Genomic DNA, 6,000 nt, shown 5'->3' on the forward strand with positions numbered 1-6,000 from the left:
AAGGTAGTGTAGGTCAAATACTTTTTTGTGTAAAATAATCTCAAAACCACATTTTGAAATAATTTCAATTTTAGTTTTGAGTTTCAGTTTTTATTTTGAATACATTTCTCTATCTAATTTATTTGTATTTCCTAATTACCATGATTTAGTTCAGTATAGTTAACATTAATTATAAGTATTTGATGGTTTGGACCCGCACTCCCTTAAAAAATAATGTTTACAATGTTTTGTTTAGTTTGTATGTTTGTTTTGATATTTCCCAGATTACTTAGTATTGGTGTTAAAGAATTGATGTATTATGTTATAGAATTATAGTTTAAAGCAGATCCCATATTTTGATGTAATTATAGTTTGAGAAAACAGTGCAAGTGGATGTTGTACATCAGTCATTTCTAAAGCAGAAATAATGTATAAATAACTGAGGTATTTTCATAGAATATCATAGTTACTGGTGTTCTTTTTGCCATTTGGGGCTTTGATGTTACTATATTTTAGCAATTGTATGTTTTGCAGCTTTAAGGAAAAGCGTAGATTGTAGGATTGTGTTACTTTGAGCAATTTTCCAAATTCTTTTTTAGGACCAGCAAGTCCTTAATGGAGAGTCAAACTAGGGGTTTGAATGACAAATCATGATGCTCCAATTAGTCTTAGTTTCTTGATAAAGAAGTGAATAACTAGCTGCCAGAATGCACCAGAATGCATCTAAGACCACGTATTTTTCCAAAATTTCGCTCTGTGCCCGCCATATCGCTCAAAGAAAAGTTCAGGGATTTTTTCCTTACCTGACTTTCATCACTGAAACTTTAGCTTCATCATCTGGACAAAAACAAGCGCTAAGAGGTGAACTTTCTCTCTGACCTGATGCTTCATTCATGGTGATGATTAGCATAGATATATCGCCCTCCATTACCACCGTCGTCGAGGTGGGTCCTGGCTCACCTGTTACCATGACAACAACCACTTATCAAATAGTCTGCTTTCTGTGAAAAAACTATTTAAACTAAAAAAAAAAACAAGGTTAAAGTACTAAAAAATGGATTAAATATCTATTTCTTTTGTTAGTGACCATGTTGTACAAGCGGGAAAACAAGGTGTCTATTATTAGAACTTATTATATTAGAAATAATTGAGCTGGAATTAGTTAAATAAGATGCAGCTGAATGTAGCGCATTGAATGATTGATCCAAGAAACAACAGCTTTCAAACCCAGCAAAAGAAAATTAGAGATGTATACCCATGATTCAAACTTTCCATTAAGCTGTTTGTCTAAAGAAACAAAAGTGTGTCATTTCTGATAAACTAAAAGTAGTTAAAGTTTAGTCAAGTATAAATATCATCGATATTACAATATCTCTCAAAGACACACTAAAGAAATGACATCAGAATCTGTGGAAAACAGACAGTTGTTGTTTTCAAAGTGAGAAAGGAAAAACTTTAAGCTGAAATCTTCAGCGGTTGTTGGTCACCTGTGACAGCGATGAAACAAATGTGCATCATTTTTACATTACAGAGCTTCAATGAAGTGCTCAAAAGCTCTCAAGCAAAAGTGTTTCCTCCAAAGCAAACACAACTGTGTCAACAGTCAGATTCAGTCTTAATTGAAAATTTAATTAACTTTTAAGAACATCAGCTGTCCTCCTCACAAGTTACACCTGAGTCCAGCTCCTCGGAGGCCAACTCTCTATCAGTTTTAATGGCTGTGGAGCTCTGCATGCAGTCCGGGGAGCCTGTGGTCATCGGAGGTACCCTTCATGGAGGACTGTTTCAATGAATCAAATAGGAAGAGCTATACGCAGAATTAAGATTCTGTTGAGTGCAACTGAACAATCAGCTTTTTCATTATCTTCCCATGCCTCTTGAGGAGCCGCGGCTGCTTTGCCCGACATCTTGGTTCGACAAATCCCAAAGCAGAAGTGTGAGACGTGTCTGTCTGAAGAGCACCGTCTGTCATGTGTTTATCCAACAGTTTTAGCATCAATTGAAGGTACTTGTGGCCGTGCTCTGAGCACTTTACACGATCAGGGGACGTGACAGAAACTGGTTCAAGAAGCATTTTACCTGACATTTAACCTAGGGAGCATTCAGACTGGGAAAACCGTTTGATCCTGATCCAGTCCGCTCAATTTGGTCTGGATCGAGCTCTGAACCTTGCGTTTGGTTGGTATTCAGACTGCCGTCATGCGACTTTTTCTGATTTGAACCAACGCTTGCAAACAAAACCAATTGAATAAAAAACTCTCCAGCGACAAGACACCGAAATTACAGAAGTCCTGTGCTTTGCAGTCCTTCTCAGTTCATTCAAACTTTGTATTTTGCTGACCCACTTTGAACCATGTGTGATGGATCGAGCGGCCAATGAGGACAACAGAAGTTTATCAAAAATTAAAGTTTAAATTTTTCTCAAAAAATGTAAAAAGATGAACAAACTGGGCCCTTAAAAGAGGTCAACAGAAACATAGTTAACTCAGGCAATAACTTTAACAGGTAACAGAAACAAACTGACCCAACCAAAGACACAACAGGGGAACATATATAGTGGCTGATCAGACCACCTGAGAAACATGGGGGGGGGACAAACATGACCACACAAACATTTAACAAAGACTATAAAGACAAGACTAAACACAAAACTTGGTCTTTTAGTGGAAGAGAAAATCATCAAAAGTGGAACAAAATTAATAATGACCAACAGAAGCAAAGCAAATAAACATTAAATAAGTCCATTAGTTTCTCCCCTGGAGGTTCCTGTAGATGGCGCCTGCCCAATTGCCTGACTGGAGTATTTAAATGCTGTGAAGTCTTGACCTCCTCCATTGCCAGTCCTCACAGCACAGCTCCAGGAGCAGAACCTCAGCCACACCCGTAGAGACCAGTAGCACTTTCAGCACGCCATTTTGTTTGTGGGTGTGGCAGGGTATGCTGCCATCACACCATGTCAGGTACGACACTTTTCCTGCTGCTTTGGTCCGGTGGAGACGTGTTGCAGGTTGGTTACTGCAAGAAGACGTCTAGGAGGGTTCACCGATAAGTGTTTAGGAAAACAGTGAGAAGTGATTTGGATCACATAGAAAATTGTTTTGTTTGAAGAGAATTCTGTTCAGGAACTACAAGGTAGCTCTCAGGATGACGTCACACCGGGGCCACGTAGCGAGACACAGAAAAGCACGTAAAAAGCATTTTCAGTTGTGTTAAATAAACCTAAAAAATAAACAGTTGGACCCTTTTTCTGTTTGAAATCACGACAATCGTTGCTTTACATTTGTCTGTGGCTCATCTGTTGTTACTTTCTGAACGTGTTTAGATCACGTGACCATCGTCTACGGTGGCCGTTTTGGTCCGGGGACTGAGTGTATTCAGTCTGAGGAATCTCAGAGCGAACTGAAGTTATGTTATGAATATATATATATATATGAATATATATGTTGTGCACATGCATTAAACAATATATATAAACATGTTGGGTTACATATCAAAAATAGAGGGCTGGTTGCAGTTAATTAGGCAGAAATAGCGTTTACTTCATGGGTTCTGGTTTGGATAAAACAGCCTTTTTGCAAAACATAAATGTGTTAAAACTGTAAGAGGGATGAATGCGATTATTACGATTTCTGTTACCATCCATAACCAACATCCTCTCAATAAATGTAATGAAAGTTCAAGTCTGTAGGTGTAATAATCTAGAGCTCAATCTGCATAAGTTTGAGGGCAGTAAAGTTGTAAAAAGGCACGAAGAACAGTTTAAGAACTCACATTCTCACCTATTCAGACTGACTAATTAACCTACAGGTAGTTAGTTTGTCACTGTAAACCTGCACATTTGCACAGCTGCCCTTTCACACCTGTACATAGTCTCTACTTACCTGTCTTTAATTCAAGGCTTTTTTTGTTTCAATTTTTGTTTCCTATTTCTATTTTTAGAAGCTTGCTAGTAAGAAATTCATCGATCATCGTTGGTTTGCGAATGACAAGAAACGTCTTCTAACGCATGCATGAGGAGAAACTCCACACAGAAGAATGGATTTCAGATCAACTTAAAAGGCATTTTTTATTTAATTGTTGATTTAAAATGAACAAAGGTGGAACTTTTACAACTTTTACATTAAAAAAGAAAGTTTAAAAGAATCCATATTGCATTTTTAAGACAAAATTTGTAGAAATGTGTTGAAATATCTGGTTTTCAAGGTGAATAATTGTGTCTGACAGAAATCCTCAAAAGGCTCCTGGAGGCGATCTTTTACATGTTGGACCTTCTTTCTTCTGCTTCCTGTTCCGTCCAGTAGGGCGGCGTGAAAATCCCACCGCCATCTATTCGCCGCACCTCAAAGATTTCCCTCAGATGACTCCTCCCACGTTGTTTCCAGGGGTCAGTGCAGGTTTAATTGATTCTCCTTCTCCTCTGAGGACTAGCGCTCCTCTCCATGGGAACGACTAATGAGCTCTCCCCCGTGGCCACTCGGGAAAGCGCTCAGATCCTGCGGCTCTGCAGACTCGTGCAGGTCCACCAGGACCGGCGCAGATAAAAGATTCTCACCGGGGTCTGTGGGAGAGACGTCTATCAGGACGTCCTCCCTCTACCATCTGGGCTCACATTAACCGTCAGGTTGAAACCACAGACTGAAGATTTCTCCTGAAGGTGGCAGATTTAGAAACGATAGATACTTTAAAAAGGTTGAATTTTATTTTTCAGATTTAGGAACAAAAAGTGGCTTTTTTTGCAAGTCCGGGTCATCCTCCTCTGAATGCTGCAGGCAGGCAGGAAAATGTCCTGCGCGTTTCTATTTCTGCATCATCTGCATGAACCTTTTGAAGCTGTGAGGATGGAGAAATGTTCAGTCTGTGGAGCCAAATGTGTCCCCCAAAAGATGACCTCTGACCTTCTGAAACGCCACCTTCAGCCGCAGGGCTCTGCTCCTGACAGACAGGAGCTTCACATTTTACCCACAAACCCTGAGACGGAGGCTTTGAAAAATAATCTCACGAAGATGGCAGTTTCTTTTTAAAAAGAAAAACTCTGTATGTGAAAACTTGACTAAATAACTCCTCCCCCCTGGCGTTCCAAGCAGGAAGTGGCTCCAAGAAGCCCAAATCCCATAGTCGCCTATAGAGAAATAAACAGCTGTTACTCAGTGGTCAGACTAAACGTTTCTTGATCCTTTTTTGTTTTAACAGCTTCTTGATAATCCTCTTTTTTTATTCTTTGATATTTTTTCTGTAGTTCAGGTTATTCAGGTTATAAAACTGACCAATCAGACGCCTCAATAAAAGTAGGCCTTGCGTCGAGCGTTTGAAGCGTTTGATTCACAGATTCTCCTGAGTTCCCCGGCAGAGGAAGGGGGCGGGGCTTCTAACAAGCTCACTACTGGCGCGGTTTGACATAAAAAAAATGTCGACACGGACCAATCACGGCTTACCGAGTTTGTCTGAGACCAACATGGAGATGGACATATCGCGGAAAAACAGCGACTGAATTGACTTGATTTGGTTGGAACCAGAAGTAAATAATTTTCCATGGGGGACGTCGCACTAATTCAGTGGAGTTGCCATAGAAACAATGACTCAGACCATTGTCTGTATCTGAAAACTGGACTGAGAGAGAGTGAGTCGTCCAACTAAATAAATTTTCTCGCAGGACGAACGCCTCCAGGTTTGAGCCAGATGTCGTCAATGAGCAGCGATTTGTCCGAGTTGGTCTGAGGCGTCGTTTCCACGGCAACCACTCTGGCCAATCAGGATTGAGCTTGTTGACACCAATTGTTCTGAACGTTCGACATAAGACCACCCACTTTGATTGAGGCATCTGATTGGTCACTCACTGAATGGCTTAGACCGAGTCGGACCAATCACGGCTCACTGGCTCCAAAATGGCGGCATGAAAAAAGATGGTGACTGAAGTGACTTCATTTGATTGCAGCCAGACGTAAACCCTTCTCTTTGGATGGCTCAGGTCCAGTTTAGGAGTCTCCCGCTTTTAGTAAAACTTTTATTCGGTACGTCAGAGAA

This window comes from Oryzias latipes, chromosome 16 (assembly GCF_053564925.1).
Source record: "Oryzias latipes strain Hd-rR chromosome 16, Olatipes_Hd-rR_3.1".
Lineage (NCBI taxonomy): Eukaryota > Metazoa > Chordata > Actinopteri > Beloniformes > Adrianichthyidae > Oryzias > Oryzias latipes.